Source organism: Hypomesus nipponensis, chromosome 3, assembly GCF_054491055.1.
Source record: "Hypomesus nipponensis isolate SF chromosome 3, ASM5449105v1, whole genome shotgun sequence".
NCBI classification, from domain to species: Eukaryota; Metazoa; Chordata; class Actinopteri; order Osmeriformes; family Osmeridae; genus Hypomesus; species Hypomesus nipponensis.
The window spans coordinates 143,533-155,927 of record NC_140363.1 but is presented as its reverse complement, the minus strand read 5'-3'; the positions used below and the strand labels follow the sequence as shown (position 1 = coordinate 155,927).

The 12,395-nt window shown below is 51.1% G+C and overlaps 41 non-coding genes across 41 annotated transcripts; all 41 read right to left on the bottom strand.

Annotated features, from left to right (window-relative positions):
- Positions 1–137: 137 nt before the first annotated feature.
- trnal-uag (transfer RNA leucine (anticodon UAG)) lies at positions 138–219 on the bottom strand. The gene has a single exon. It is a non-coding gene; the product is annotated as a tRNA-Leu (tRNA).
- Positions 220–346: 127 nt separating this feature from the next.
- On the bottom strand, positions 347–418 carry trnag-ucc (transfer RNA glycine (anticodon UCC)). Its single transcript has one exon. It is a non-coding gene; the product is annotated as a tRNA-Gly (tRNA).
- A 325-nt stretch (positions 419–743) lies between these two features.
- Positions 744–825, bottom strand: trnal-aag (transfer RNA leucine (anticodon AAG)). The gene has a single exon. It is a non-coding gene; the product is annotated as a tRNA-Leu (tRNA).
- A 127-nt stretch (positions 826–952) lies between these two features.
- trnag-ucc (transfer RNA glycine (anticodon UCC)) lies at positions 953–1,024 on the bottom strand. The gene has a single exon. It is a non-coding gene; the product is annotated as a tRNA-Gly (tRNA).
- A 325-nt stretch (positions 1,025–1,349) lies between these two features.
- On the bottom strand, positions 1,350–1,431 carry trnal-uag (transfer RNA leucine (anticodon UAG)). The gene has a single exon. It is a non-coding gene; the product is annotated as a tRNA-Leu (tRNA).
- A 127-nt stretch (positions 1,432–1,558) lies between these two features.
- trnag-ucc (transfer RNA glycine (anticodon UCC)) lies at positions 1,559–1,630 on the bottom strand. The gene has a single exon. It is a non-coding gene; the product is annotated as a tRNA-Gly (tRNA).
- A 326-nt stretch (positions 1,631–1,956) lies between these two features.
- On the bottom strand, positions 1,957–2,038 carry trnal-uag (transfer RNA leucine (anticodon UAG)). The gene has a single exon. It is a non-coding gene; the product is annotated as a tRNA-Leu (tRNA).
- Positions 2,039–2,165: 127 nt separating this feature from the next.
- On the bottom strand, positions 2,166–2,237 carry trnag-ucc (transfer RNA glycine (anticodon UCC)). Its single transcript has one exon. It is a non-coding gene; the product is annotated as a tRNA-Gly (tRNA).
- Positions 2,238–2,562: 325 nt separating this feature from the next.
- trnal-aag (transfer RNA leucine (anticodon AAG)) lies at positions 2,563–2,644 on the bottom strand. Its single transcript has one exon. It is a non-coding gene; the product is annotated as a tRNA-Leu (tRNA).
- Positions 2,645–2,770: 126 nt separating this feature from the next.
- On the bottom strand, positions 2,771–2,842 carry trnag-ucc (transfer RNA glycine (anticodon UCC)). Its single transcript has one exon. It is a non-coding gene; the product is annotated as a tRNA-Gly (tRNA).
- A 325-nt stretch (positions 2,843–3,167) lies between these two features.
- On the bottom strand, positions 3,168–3,249 carry trnal-uag (transfer RNA leucine (anticodon UAG)). The gene has a single exon. It is a non-coding gene; the product is annotated as a tRNA-Leu (tRNA).
- A 127-nt stretch (positions 3,250–3,376) lies between these two features.
- Positions 3,377–3,448, bottom strand: trnag-ucc (transfer RNA glycine (anticodon UCC)). The gene has a single exon. It is a non-coding gene; the product is annotated as a tRNA-Gly (tRNA).
- A 325-nt stretch (positions 3,449–3,773) lies between these two features.
- Positions 3,774–3,855, bottom strand: trnal-uag (transfer RNA leucine (anticodon UAG)). The gene has a single exon. It is a non-coding gene; the product is annotated as a tRNA-Leu (tRNA).
- Positions 3,856–3,982: 127 nt separating this feature from the next.
- On the bottom strand, positions 3,983–4,054 carry trnag-ucc (transfer RNA glycine (anticodon UCC)). Its single transcript has one exon. It is a non-coding gene; the product is annotated as a tRNA-Gly (tRNA).
- A 325-nt stretch (positions 4,055–4,379) lies between these two features.
- Positions 4,380–4,461, bottom strand: trnal-aag (transfer RNA leucine (anticodon AAG)). The gene has a single exon. It is a non-coding gene; the product is annotated as a tRNA-Leu (tRNA).
- Positions 4,462–4,587: 126 nt separating this feature from the next.
- trnag-ucc (transfer RNA glycine (anticodon UCC)) lies at positions 4,588–4,659 on the bottom strand. The gene has a single exon. It is a non-coding gene; the product is annotated as a tRNA-Gly (tRNA).
- Positions 4,660–4,985: 326 nt separating this feature from the next.
- On the bottom strand, positions 4,986–5,067 carry trnal-uag (transfer RNA leucine (anticodon UAG)). The gene has a single exon. It is a non-coding gene; the product is annotated as a tRNA-Leu (tRNA).
- A 127-nt stretch (positions 5,068–5,194) lies between these two features.
- On the bottom strand, positions 5,195–5,266 carry trnag-ucc (transfer RNA glycine (anticodon UCC)). The gene has a single exon. It is a non-coding gene; the product is annotated as a tRNA-Gly (tRNA).
- A 325-nt stretch (positions 5,267–5,591) lies between these two features.
- trnal-aag (transfer RNA leucine (anticodon AAG)) lies at positions 5,592–5,673 on the bottom strand. The gene has a single exon. It is a non-coding gene; the product is annotated as a tRNA-Leu (tRNA).
- A 126-nt stretch (positions 5,674–5,799) lies between these two features.
- trnag-ucc (transfer RNA glycine (anticodon UCC)) lies at positions 5,800–5,871 on the bottom strand. The gene has a single exon. It is a non-coding gene; the product is annotated as a tRNA-Gly (tRNA).
- Positions 5,872–6,197: 326 nt separating this feature from the next.
- On the bottom strand, positions 6,198–6,279 carry trnal-aag (transfer RNA leucine (anticodon AAG)). Its single transcript has one exon. It is a non-coding gene; the product is annotated as a tRNA-Leu (tRNA).
- Positions 6,280–6,405: 126 nt separating this feature from the next.
- On the bottom strand, positions 6,406–6,477 carry trnag-ucc (transfer RNA glycine (anticodon UCC)). Its single transcript has one exon. It is a non-coding gene; the product is annotated as a tRNA-Gly (tRNA).
- A 326-nt stretch (positions 6,478–6,803) lies between these two features.
- trnal-uag (transfer RNA leucine (anticodon UAG)) lies at positions 6,804–6,885 on the bottom strand. The gene has a single exon. It is a non-coding gene; the product is annotated as a tRNA-Leu (tRNA).
- Positions 6,886–7,012: 127 nt separating this feature from the next.
- trnag-ucc (transfer RNA glycine (anticodon UCC)) lies at positions 7,013–7,084 on the bottom strand. Its single transcript has one exon. It is a non-coding gene; the product is annotated as a tRNA-Gly (tRNA).
- Positions 7,085–7,409: 325 nt separating this feature from the next.
- On the bottom strand, positions 7,410–7,491 carry trnal-aag (transfer RNA leucine (anticodon AAG)). The gene has a single exon. It is a non-coding gene; the product is annotated as a tRNA-Leu (tRNA).
- Positions 7,492–7,617: 126 nt separating this feature from the next.
- Positions 7,618–7,689, bottom strand: trnag-ucc (transfer RNA glycine (anticodon UCC)). Its single transcript has one exon. It is a non-coding gene; the product is annotated as a tRNA-Gly (tRNA).
- A 326-nt stretch (positions 7,690–8,015) lies between these two features.
- Positions 8,016–8,097, bottom strand: trnal-uag (transfer RNA leucine (anticodon UAG)). The gene has a single exon. It is a non-coding gene; the product is annotated as a tRNA-Leu (tRNA).
- Positions 8,098–8,224: 127 nt separating this feature from the next.
- On the bottom strand, positions 8,225–8,296 carry trnag-ucc (transfer RNA glycine (anticodon UCC)). Its single transcript has one exon. It is a non-coding gene; the product is annotated as a tRNA-Gly (tRNA).
- Positions 8,297–8,621: 325 nt separating this feature from the next.
- Positions 8,622–8,703, bottom strand: trnal-uag (transfer RNA leucine (anticodon UAG)). Its single transcript has one exon. It is a non-coding gene; the product is annotated as a tRNA-Leu (tRNA).
- A 127-nt stretch (positions 8,704–8,830) lies between these two features.
- Positions 8,831–8,902, bottom strand: trnag-ucc (transfer RNA glycine (anticodon UCC)). Its single transcript has one exon. It is a non-coding gene; the product is annotated as a tRNA-Gly (tRNA).
- Positions 8,903–9,227: 325 nt separating this feature from the next.
- On the bottom strand, positions 9,228–9,309 carry trnal-aag (transfer RNA leucine (anticodon AAG)). The gene has a single exon. It is a non-coding gene; the product is annotated as a tRNA-Leu (tRNA).
- A 126-nt stretch (positions 9,310–9,435) lies between these two features.
- Positions 9,436–9,507, bottom strand: trnag-ucc (transfer RNA glycine (anticodon UCC)). Its single transcript has one exon. It is a non-coding gene; the product is annotated as a tRNA-Gly (tRNA).
- Positions 9,508–9,833: 326 nt separating this feature from the next.
- On the bottom strand, positions 9,834–9,915 carry trnal-uag (transfer RNA leucine (anticodon UAG)). The gene has a single exon. It is a non-coding gene; the product is annotated as a tRNA-Leu (tRNA).
- A 127-nt stretch (positions 9,916–10,042) lies between these two features.
- Positions 10,043–10,114, bottom strand: trnag-ucc (transfer RNA glycine (anticodon UCC)). The gene has a single exon. It is a non-coding gene; the product is annotated as a tRNA-Gly (tRNA).
- A 325-nt stretch (positions 10,115–10,439) lies between these two features.
- On the bottom strand, positions 10,440–10,521 carry trnal-uag (transfer RNA leucine (anticodon UAG)). Its single transcript has one exon. It is a non-coding gene; the product is annotated as a tRNA-Leu (tRNA).
- A 127-nt stretch (positions 10,522–10,648) lies between these two features.
- trnag-ucc (transfer RNA glycine (anticodon UCC)) lies at positions 10,649–10,720 on the bottom strand. Its single transcript has one exon. It is a non-coding gene; the product is annotated as a tRNA-Gly (tRNA).
- Positions 10,721–11,045: 325 nt separating this feature from the next.
- trnal-uag (transfer RNA leucine (anticodon UAG)) lies at positions 11,046–11,127 on the bottom strand. Its single transcript has one exon. It is a non-coding gene; the product is annotated as a tRNA-Leu (tRNA).
- Positions 11,128–11,254: 127 nt separating this feature from the next.
- Positions 11,255–11,326, bottom strand: trnag-ucc (transfer RNA glycine (anticodon UCC)). The gene has a single exon. It is a non-coding gene; the product is annotated as a tRNA-Gly (tRNA).
- A 325-nt stretch (positions 11,327–11,651) lies between these two features.
- On the bottom strand, positions 11,652–11,733 carry trnal-aag (transfer RNA leucine (anticodon AAG)). The gene has a single exon. It is a non-coding gene; the product is annotated as a tRNA-Leu (tRNA).
- A 126-nt stretch (positions 11,734–11,859) lies between these two features.
- trnag-ucc (transfer RNA glycine (anticodon UCC)) lies at positions 11,860–11,931 on the bottom strand. The gene has a single exon. It is a non-coding gene; the product is annotated as a tRNA-Gly (tRNA).
- A 326-nt stretch (positions 11,932–12,257) lies between these two features.
- On the bottom strand, positions 12,258–12,339 carry trnal-uag (transfer RNA leucine (anticodon UAG)). The gene has a single exon. It is a non-coding gene; the product is annotated as a tRNA-Leu (tRNA).
- Positions 12,340–12,395: the final 56 nt, after the last annotated feature.

Genomic DNA, 12,395 nt, shown 5'->3' with positions numbered 1-12,395 from the left:
GTCTGGGAATGGAGCCACTATACCTACGATGCCCCAAAAAGCATCAAGGACCGCACAACATTTCGAGCCACAGTTCACCTTTTCAAACCCAATTACTGACGTGAAAGCAACGAGACGGCGTTAGCACCCTACAAAAGTGGCAGCTGTGGGATTCGAACCCACGCTTCCGGAGAGACTGGAGCCTAAATCCAGCGCCTTGGACCGCTCGGCCACGCTACCCCGTTGTCAGCTCTAGGCAACCCGAGATCTTCCCGAAGCTGATCGATTGTCCAGGAGCTCATAAGACTTTTCTAATGCCCGCAAGCGGTTGAATGTCACAAGATAAAACACATCTTTCTTAAATTTCTGCATTGGCCGGGAATCGAACCCGGGTCAACTGCTTGGAAGGCAGCTATGCTTGCCACTATACCACCAATGCCCACAACGGCCTCCATGATCGCACGGCATTTGGGGCCACGGTTCAACTTTTCACACCACGACTTACGTCCAACGAGTAAGAGATTGCCCTAAACCTGGTATATACTTCTGCCGAGTTTGGAACACTTGGCCTAATCTGGATGTGTTCGACCGTCACAAGAGACAAAATGCCTCTTCACGGTTTGTATTGTCTGGGAATGGAGCCACTATACCTACGATGCCCCAAAAAGCATCAAGGACCGCACAACATTTCGAGCCACAGTTCACCTTTTCAAACCCAATTACTGACGTGAAAGCAACGAGACGGCGTTAGCACCCTACAAAAGTGGCAGCGGTGGGATTCGAACCCACGCCTCCGGAGAGACTGGAGCCTTAATCCAGCGCCTTGGACCGCTCGGCCACGCTACCTTGTTGTCAGCTCTTGGCCACCCGAGATCTTCCCGAAGCTGATCGATTGTCCAGGAGCTCATAAGACTTTTCTAATGCCCGCAAGCGGTTGAATGTCACAAGATAAAACACATCTTTCTTAAGTTTCTGCATTGGCCGGGAATCGAACCCAGGTCAACTGCTTGGAAGGCAGCTATGCTTGCCACTATACCACCAATGCCCACAACGGCCTCCATGATCGCACGGCATTTGGGGCCACGGTTCAACTTTTCACACCACGACTTACGTCCAACGAGTAAGAGATTGCCCTAAGCCTGGTATATACTTCTGCCGAGTTTGGAACACTTGGCCTAATCTGGATGTGTTCGACCGTCACAAGAGACAAAATGCCTCTTCACGGTTTGTATTGTCTGGGAATGGAGCCACTATACCTACGATGCCCCAAAAAGCATCAAGGACCGCACAACATTTCGAGCCACAGTTCACCTTTTCAAACCCAATTACTGACGTGAAAGCAACGAGACGGCGTTAGCACCCTACAAAAGTGGCAGCGGTGGGATTCGAACCCACGCCTCCGGAGAGACTGGAGCCTAAATCCAGCGCCTTGGACCGCTCGGCCACGCTACCCCGTTGTCAGCTCTAGGCAACCCGAGATCTTCCCGAAGCTGATCGATTGTCCAGGAGCTCATAAGACTTTTCTAATGCCCGCAAGCGGTTGAATGTCACAAGATAAAACACATCTTTCTTAAGTTTCTGCATTGGCCGGGAATCGAACCCGGGTCAACTGCTTGGAAGGCAGCTATGCTTGCCACTATACCACCAATGCCCACAACGGCCTCCATGATCGCACGGCATTTGGGGCCACGGTTCAACTTTTCACACCACCGACTTACGTCCAACGAGTAAGAGATTGCCCTAAGCCTGGTATATACTTCTGCCGAGTTTGGAACACTTGGCCTAATCTGGATGTGTTCGACCGTCACAAGAGACAAAATGCCTCTTCACGGTTTGTATTGTCTGGGAATGGAGCCACTATACCTACGATGCCCCAAAAAGCATCAAGGACCGCACAACATTTCGAGCCACAGTTCACCTTTTCAAACCCAATTACTGACGTGAAAGCAACGAGACGGCGTTAGCACCCTACAAAAGTGGCAGCTGTGGGATTCGATCCCACGCCTCCGGAGAGACTGGAGCCTAAATCCAGCGCCTTGGACCGCTCGGCCACGCTACCCCGTTGTCAGCTCTAGGCAACCCGAGATCTTCCCGAAGCTGATCGATTGTCCAGGAGCTCATAAGACTTTTCTAATGCCCGCAAGCGGTTGAATGTCACAAGATAAAACACATCTTTCTTAAATTTCTGCATTGGCCGGGAATCGAACCCGGGTCAACTGCTTGGAAGGCAGCTATGCTTGCCACTATACCACCAATGCCCACAACGGCCTCCATGATCGCACGGCATTTGGGGCCACGGTTCAACTTTTCACACCACGACTTACGTCCAACGAGTAAGAGATTGCCCTAAGCCTGGTATATACTTCTGCCGAGTTTGGAACACTTGGCCTAATCTGGATGTGTTCGACCGTCACAAGAGACAAAATGCCTCTTCACGGTTTGTATTGTCTGGGAATGGAGCCACTATACCTACGATGCCCCAAAAAGCATCAAGGACCGCACAACATTTCGAGCCACAGTTCACCTTTTCAAACCCAATTACTGACGTGAAAGCAACGAGACGGCGTTAGCACCCTACAAAAGTGGCAGCGGTGGGATTCGAACCCACGCCTCCGGAGAGACTGGAGCCTTAATCCAGCGCCTTGGACCGCTCGGCCACGCTACCTTGTTGTCAGCTCTTGGCCACCCGAGATCTTCCCGAGCTGATCGATTGTCCAGGAGCTCATAAGACTTTTCTAATGCCCGCAAGCGGTTGAATGTCACAAGATAAAACACATCTTTCTTAAGTTTCTGCATTGGCCGGGAATCGAACCCGGGTCAACTGCTTGGAAGGCAGCTATGCTTGCCACTATACCACCAATGCCCACAACGGCCTCCATGATCGCACGGCATTTGGGGCCACGGTTCAACTTTTCACACCACGACTTACGTCCAACGAGTAAGAGATTGCCCTAAGCCTGGTATATACTTCTGCCGAGTTTGGAACACTTGGCCTAATCTGGATGTGTTCGACCGTCACAAGAGACAAAATGCCTCTTCACGGTTTGTATTGTCTGGGAATGGAGCCACTATACCTACGATGCCCCAAAAAGCATCAAGGACCGCACAACATTTCGAGCCACAGTTCACCTTTTCAAACCCAATTACTGACGTGAAAGCAACGAGACGGCGTTAGCACCCTACAAAAGTGGCAGCGGTGGGATTCGAACCCACGCCTCCGGAGAGACTGGAGCCTAAATCCAGCGCCTTGGACCGCTCGGCCACGCTACCCCGTTGTCAGCTCTAGGCAACCCGAGATCTTCCCGAAGCTGATCGATTGTCCAGGAGCTCATAAGACTTTTCTAATGCCCGCAAGCGGTTGAATGTCACAAGATAAAACACATCTTTCTTAAGTTTCTGCATTGGCCGGGAATCGAACCCGGGTCAACTGCTTGGAAGGCAGCTATGCTTGCCACTATACCACCAATGCCCACAACGGCCTCCATGATCGCACGGCATTTGGGGCCACGGTTCAACTTTTCACACCACGACTTACGTCCAACGAGTAAGAGATTGCCCTAAGCCTGGTATATACTTCTGCCGAGTTTGGAACACTTGGCCTAATCTGGATGTGTTCGACCGTCACAAGAGACAAAATGCCTCTTCACGGTTTGTATTGTCTGGGAATGGAGCCACTATACCTACGATGCCCCAAAAAGCATCAAGGACCGCACAACATTTCGAGCCACAGTTCACCTTTTCAAACCCAATTACTGACGTGAAAGCAACGAGACGGCGTTAGCACCCTACAAAAGTGGCAGCGGTGGGATTCGAACCCACGCCTCCGGAGAGACTGGAGCCTAAATCCAGCGCCTTGGACCGCTCGGCCACGCTACCCCGTTGTCAGCTCTAGGCAACCCGAGATCTTCCCGAAGCTGATCGATTGTCCAGGAGCTCATAAGACTTTTCTAATGCCCGCAAGCGGTTGAATGTCACAAGATAAAACACATCTTTCTTAAGTTTCTGCATTGGCCGGGAATCGAACCCGGGTCAACTGCTTGGAAGGCAGCTATGCTTGCCACTATACCACCAATGCCCACAACGGCCTCCATGATCGCACGGCATTTGGGGCCACGGTTCAACTTTTTACACCACGACTTACGTCCAACGAGTAAGAGATTGCCCTAAGCCTGGTATATACTTCTGCCGAGTTTGGAACACTTGGCCTAATCTGGATGTGTTTGACCGTCACAAGAGACAAAATGCCTCTTCACGGTTTGTATTGTCTGGGAATGGAGCCACTATACCTACGATGCCCCAAAAAGCATCAAGGACCGCACAACATTTCGAGCCACAGTTCACCTTTTCAAACCCAATTACTGACGTGAAAGCAACGAGACGGCGTTAGCACCCTACAAAAGTGGCAGCAGTGGGATTCGAACCCACGCCTCCGGAGAGACTGGAGCCTTAATCCAGCGCCTTGGACCGCTCGGCCACGCTACCTTGTTGTCAGCTCTTGGCAACCCGAGATCTTCCCGAAGCTGATCGATTGTCCAGGAGCTCATAAGACTTTTCTAATGCCCGCAAGCGTTGAATGTCACAAGATAAAACACATCTTTCTTAAGTTTCTGCATTGGCCGGGAATCGAACCCGGGTCAACTGCTTGGAAGGCAGCTATGCTTGCCACTATACCACCAATGCCCACAACGGCCTCCATGATCGCACGGATTTTGGAGCCACGGTTCAACTTTTCACACCACCGACTTACGTCCAACGAGTAAGAGATTGCCCTAAGCCTGGTATATACTTCTGCCGAGTTTGGAACACTTGGCCTAATCTGGATGTGTTCGACCGTCACAAGAGACAAAATGCCTCTTCACGGTTTGTATTGTCTGGGAATGGAGCCACTATACCTACGATGCCCCAAAAAGCATCAAGGACCGCACAACATTTCGAGCCACAGTTCACCTTTTCAAACCCAATTACTGACGTGAAAGCAACGAGACGGCGTTAGCACCCTACAAAAGTGGCAGCGGTGGGATTCGAACCCACGCCTCCGGAGAGACTGGAGCCTAAATCCAGCGCCTTGGACCGCTCGGCCACGCTACCCCGTTGTCAGCTCTAGGCAACCCGAGATCTTCCGGAAGCTGATCGATTGTCCAGGAGCTCATAAGACTTTTCTAATGCCCGCAAGCGGTTGAATGTCACAAGATAAAACACATCTTTCTTAAATTTCTGCATTGGCCGGGAATCGAACCCGGGTCAACTGCTTGGAAGGCAGCTATGCTTGCCACTATACCACCAATGCCCACAACGGCCTCCATGATCGCACGGCATTTGGGGCCACGGTTCAACTTTTCACACCACGACTTACGTCCAACGAGTAAGAGATTGCCCTAAGCCTGGTATATACTTCTGCCGAGTTTGGAACACTTGGCCTAATCTGGATGTGTTCGACCGTCACAAGAGACAAAATGCCTCTTCACGGTTTGTATTGTCTGGGAATGGAGCCACTATACCTACGATGCCCCAAAAAGCATCAAGGACCGCACAACATTTCGAGCCACAGTTCACCTTTTCAAACCCAATTACTGACGTGAAAGCAACGAGACGGCGTTAGCACCCTACAAAAGTGGCAGCGGTGGGATTCGAACCCACGCCTCCGGAGAGACTGGAGCCTTAATCCAGCGCCTTGGACCGCTCGGCCACGCTACCTTGTTGTCAGCTCTTGGCCACCCGAGATCTTCCCGAAGCTGATCGATTGTCCAGGAGCTCATAAGACTTTTCTAATGTCCGCAAGCGTTGAATGTCACAAGATAAAACACATCTTTCTTAAGTTTCTGCATTGGCCGGGAATCGAACCCGGGTCAACTGCTTGGAAGGCAGCTATGCTTGCCACTATACCACCAATGCCCACAACGGCCTCCATGATCGCACGGATTTTGGAGCCACGGTTCAACTTTTCACACCACCGACTTACGTCCAACGAGTAAGAGATTGCCCTAAGCCTGGTATATACTTCTGCCGAGTTTGGAACACTTGGCCTAATCTGGATGTGTTCGACCGTCACAAGAGACAAAATGCCTCTTCACGGTTTGTATTGTCTGGGAATGGAGCCACTATACCTACGATGCCCCAAAAAGCATCAAGGACCGCACAACATTTCGAGCCACAGTTCACCTTTTCAAACCCAATTACTGACGTGAAAGCAACGAGACGGCGTTAGCACCCTACAAAAGTGGCAGCGGTGGGATTCGAACCCACGCCTCCGGAGAGACTGGAGCCTTAATCCAGCGCCTTGGACCGCTCGGCCACGCTACCTTGTTGTCAGCTCTTGGCCACCCGAGATCTTCCCGAAGCTGATCGATTGTCCAGGAGCTCATAAGACTTTTCTAATGTCCGCAAGCGTTGAATGTCACAAGATAAAACACATCTTTCTTAAGTTTCTGCATTGGCCGGGAATCGAACCCGGGTCAACTGCTTGGAAGGCAGCTATGCTTGCCACTATACCACCAATGCCCACAACGGCCTCCATGATCGCACGGATTTTGGAGCCACGGTTCAACTTTTCACACCACCGACTTACGTCCAACGAGTAAGAGATTGCCCTAAGCCTGGTATATACTTCTGCCGAGTTTGGAACACTTGGCCTAATCTGGATGTGTTCGACCGTCACAAGAGACAAAATGCCTCTTCACGGTTTGTATTGTCTGGGAATGGAGCCACTATACCTACGATGCCCCAAAAAGCATCAAGGACCGCACAACATTTCGAGCCACAGTTCACCTTTTCAAACCCAATTACTGACGTGAAAGCAACGAGACGGCGTTAGCACCCTACAAAAGTGGCAGCGGTGGGATTCGAACCCACGCCTCCGGAGAGACTGGAGCCTAAATCCAGCGCCTTGGACCGCTCGGCCACGCTACCCCGTTGTCAGCTCTAGGCAACCCGAGATCTTCCCGAAGCTGATCGATTGTCCAGGAGCTCATAAGACTTTTCTAATGCCCGCAAGCGGTTGAATGTCACAAGATAAAACACATCTTTCTTAAGTTTCTGCATTGGCCGGGAATCGAACCCGGGTCAACTGCTTGGAAGGCAGCTATGCTTGCCACTATACCACCAATGCCCACAACGGCCTCCATGATCGCACGGCATTTGGGGCCACGGTTCAACTTTTTACACCACGACTTACGTCCAACGAGTAAGAGATTGCCCTAAGCCTGGTATATACTTCTGCCGAGTTTGGAACACTTGGCCTAATCTGGATGTGTTTGACCGTCACAAGAGACAAAATGCCTCTTCACGGTTTGTATTGTCTGGGAATGGAGCCACTATACCTACGATGCCCCAAAAAGCATCAAGGACCGCACAACATTTCGAGCCACAGTTCACCTTTTCAAACCCAATTACTGACGTGAAAGCAACGAGACGGCGTTAGCACCCTACAAAAGTGGCAGCAGTGGGATTCGAACCCACGCCTCCGGAGAGACTGGAGCCTTAATCCAGCGCCTTGGACCGCTCGGCCACGCTACCTTGTTGTCAGCTCTTGGCAACCCGAGATCTTCCCGAAGCTGATCGATTGTCCAGGAGCTCATAAGACTTTTCTAATGCCCGCAAGCGTTGAATGTCACAAGATAAAACACATCTTTCTTAAGTTTCTGCATTGGCCGGGAATCGAACCCGGGTCAACTGCTTGGAAGGCAGCTATGCTTGCCACTATACCACCAATGCCCACAACGGCCTCCATGATCGCACGGATTTTGGAGCCACGGTTCAACTTTTCACACCACCGACTTACGTCCAACGAGTAAGAGATTGCCCTAAGCCTGGTATATACTTCTGCCGAGTTTGGAACACTTGGCCTAATCTGGATGTGTTCGACCGTCACAAGAGACAAAATGCCTCTTCACGGTTTGTATTGTCTGGGAATGGAGCCACTATACCTACGATGCCCCAAAAAGCATCAAGGACCGCACAACATTTCGAGCCACAGTTCACCTTTTCAAACCCAATTACTGACGTGAAAGCAACGAGACGGCGTTAGCACCCTACAAAAGTGGCAGCGGTGGGATTCGAACCCACGCCTCCGGAGAGACTGGAGCCTAAATCCAGCGCCTTGGACCGCTCGGCCACGCTACCCCGTTGTCAGCTCTAGGCAACCCGAGATCTTCCCGAAGCTGATCGATTGTCCAGGAGCTCATAAGACTTTTCTAATGCCCGCAAGCGGTTGAATGTCACAAGATAAAACACATCTTTCTTAAGTTTCTGCATTGGCCGGGAATCGAACCCGGGTCAACTGCTTGGAAGGCAGCTATGCTTGCCACTATACCACCAATGCCCACAACGGCCTCCATGATCGCACGGCATTTGGGGCCACGGTTCAACTTTTTACACCACGACTTACGTCCAACGAGTAAGAGATTGCCCTAAGCCTGGTATATACTTCTGCCGAGTTTGGAACACTTGGCCTAATCTGGATGTGTTCGACCGTCACAAGAGACAAAATACCTCTTCACGGTTTGTATTGTCTGGGAATGGAGCCACTATACCTACGATGCCCCAAAAAGCATCAAGGACCGCACAACATTTCGAGCCACAGTTCACCTTTTCAAACCCAATTACTGACGTGAAAGCAACGAGACGGCGTTAGCACCCTACAAAAGTGGCAGCGGTGGGATTCGAACCCACGCCTCCGGAGAGACTGGAGCCTAAATCCAGCGCCTTGGACCGCTCGGCCACGCTACCCCGTTGTCAGCTCTAGGCAACCCGAGATCTTCCCGAAGCTGATCGATTGTCCAGGAGCTCATAAGACTTTTCTAATGCCCGCAAGCGGTTGAATGTCACAAGATAAAACACATCTTTCTTAAATTTCTGCATTGGCCGGGAATCGAACCCAGGTCAACTGCTTGGAAGGCAGCTATGCTTGCCACTATACCACCAATGCCCACAACGGCCTCCATGATCGCACGGCATTTGGGGCCACGGTTCAACTTTTCACACCACGACTTACGTCCAACGAGTAAGAGATTGCCCTAAGCCTGGTATATACTTCTGCCGAGTTTGGAACACTTGGCCTAATCTGGATGTGTTCGACCGTCACAAGAGACAAAATGCCTCTTCACGGTTTGTATTGTCTGGGAATGGAGCCACTATACCTACGATGCCCCAAAAAGCATCAAGGACCGCACAACATTTCGAGCCACAGTTCACCTTTTCAAACCCAATTACTGACGTGAAAGCAACGAGACAGCGTTAGCACCCTACAAAAGTGGCAGCGGTGGGATTCGAACCCACGCCTCCGGAGAGACTGGAGCCTTAATCCAGCGCCTTGGACCGCTCGGCCACGCTACCTTGTTGTCAGCTCTTGGCAACCCGAGATCTTCCCGAAGCTGATCGATTGTCCAGGAGCTCATAAGACTTTTCTAATGCCCGCAAGCGTTGAATGTCACAAGATAAAACACATCTTTCTTAAGTTTCTGCATTGGCCGGGAATCGAACCCGGGTCAACTGCTTGGAAGGCAGCTATGCTTGCCACTATACCACCAATGCCCACAACGGCCTCCATGATCGCACGGATTTTGGAGCCACGGTTCAACTTTTCACACCACCGACTTACGTCCAACGAGTAAGAGATTGCCCTAAGCCTGGTATATACTTCTGCCGAGTTTGGAACACTTGGCCTAATCTGGATGTGTTCGACCGTCACAAGAGACAAAATGCCTCTTCACGGTTTGTATTGTCTGGGAATGGAGCCACTATACCTACGATGCCCCAAAAAGCATCAAGGACCGCACAACATTTCGAGCCACAGTTCACCTTTTCAAACCCAATTACTGACGTGAAAGCAACGAGACGGCGTTAGCACCCTACAAAAGTGGCAGCGGTGGGATTCGAACCCACGCCTCCGGAGAGACTGGAGCCTAAATCCAGCGCCTTGGACCGCTCGGCCACGCTACCCCGTTGTCAGCTCTAGGCAACCCGAGATCTTCCCGAAGCTGATCGATTGTCCAGGAGCTCATAAGACTTTTCTAATGCCCGCAAGCGGTTGAATGTCACAAGATAAAACACATCTTTCTTAAGTTTCTGCATTGGCCGGGAATCGAACCCGGGTCAACTGCTTGGAAGGCAGCTATGCTTGCCACTATACCACCAATGCCCACAACGGCCTCCATGATCGCACGGCATTTGGGGCCACGGTTCAACTTTTTACACCACGACTTACGTCCAACGAGTAAGAGATTGCCCTAAGCCTGGTATATACTTCTGCCGAGTTTGGAACACTTGGCCTAATCTGGATGTGTTTGACCGTCACAAGAGACAAAATGCCTCTTCACGGTTTGTATTGTCTGGGAATGGAGCCACTATACCTACGATGCCCCAAAAAGCATCAAGGACCGCACAACATTTCGAGCCACAGTTCACCTTTTCAAACCCAATTACTGACGTGAAAGCAACGAGACGGCGTTAGCACCCTACAAAAGTGGCAGCGGTGGGATTCGAACCCACGCCTCCGGAGAGACTGGAGCCTAAATCCAGCGCCTTGGACCGCTCGGCCACGCTACCCCGTTGTCAGCTCTAGGCAACCCGAGATCTTCCCGAAGCTGATCGATTGTCCAGGAGCTCATAAGACTTTTCTAATGCCCGCAAGCGGTTGAATGTCACAAGATAAAACACATCTTTCTTAAGTTTCTGCATTGGCCGGGAATCGAACCCGGGTCAACTGCTTGGAAGGCAGCTATGCTTGCCACTATACCACCAATGCCCACAACGGCCTCCATGATCGCACGGCATTTGGGGCCACGGTTCAACTTTTTACACCACGACTTACGTCCAACGAGTAAGAGATTGCCCTAAGCCTGGTATATACTTCTGCCGAGTTTGGAACACTTGGCCTAATCTGGATGTGTTTGACCGTCACAAGAGACAAAATGCCTCTTCACGGTTTGTATTGTCTGGGAATGGAGCCACTATACCTACGATGCCCCAAAAAGCATCAAGGACCGCACAACATTTCGAGCCACAGTTCACCTTTTCAAACCCAATTACTGACGTGAAAGCAACGAGACGGCGTTAGCACCCTACAAAAGTGGCAGCGGTGGGATTCGAACCCACGCCTCCGGAGAGACTGGAGCCTAAATCCAGCGCCTTGGACCGCTCGGCCACGCTACCCCGTTGTCAGCTCTAGGCAACCCGAGATCTTCCCGAAGCTGATCGATTGTCCAGGAGCTCATAAGACTTTTCTAATGCCCGCAAGCGGTTGAATGTCACAAGATAAAACACATCTTTCTTAAGTTTCTGCATTGGCCGGGAATCGAACCCAGGTCAACTGCTTGGAAGGCAGCTATGCTTGCCACTATACCACCAATGCCCACAACGGCCTCCATGATCGCACGGCATTTGGGGCCACGGTTCAACTTTTTACACCACGACTTACGTCCAACGAGTAAGAGATTGCCCTAAGCCTGGTATATACTTCTGCCGAGTTTGGAACACTTGGCCTAATCTGGATGTGTTTGACCGTCACAAGAGACAAAATGCCTCTTCACGGTTTGTATTGTCTGGGAATGGAGCCACTATACCTACGATGCCCCAAAAAGCATCAAGGACCGCACAACATTTCGAGCCACAGTTCACCTTTTCAAACCCAATTACTGACGTGAAAGCAACGAGACGGCGTTAGCACCCTACAAAAGTGGCAGCAGTGGGATTCGAACCCACGCCTCCGGAGAGACTGGAGCCTTAATCCAGCGCCTTGGACCGCTCGGCCACGCTACCTTGTTGTCAGCTCTTGGCAACCCGAGATCTTCCCGAAGCTGATCGATTGTCCAGGAGCTCATAAGACTTTTCTAATGCCCGCAAGCGTTGAATGTCACAAGATAAAACACATCTTTCTTAAGTTTCTGCATTGGCCGGGAATCGAACCCGGGTCAACTGCTTGGAAGGCAGCTATGCTTGCCACTATACCACCAATGCCCACAACGGCCTCCATGATCGCACGGATTTTGGAGCCACGGTTCAACTTTTCACACCACCGACTTACGTCCAACGAGTAAGAGATTGCCCTAAGCCTGGTATATACTTCTGCCGAGTTTGGAACACTTGGCCTAATCTGGATGTGTTCGACCGTCACAAGAGACAAAATGCCTCTTCACGGTTTGTATTGTCTGGGAATGGAGCCACTATACCTACGATGCCCCAAAAAGCATCAAGGACCGCACAACATTTCGAGCCACAGTTCACCTTTTCAAACCCAATTACTGACGTGAAAGCAACGAGACGGCGTTAGCACCCTACAAAAGTGGCAGCGGTGGGATTCGAACCCACGCCTCCGGAGAGACTGGAGCCTAAATCCAGCGCCTTGGACCGCTCGGCCACGCTACCCCGTTGTCAGCTCTAGGCAACCCGAGATCTTCCCGAAGCTGATCGATTGTCCAGGA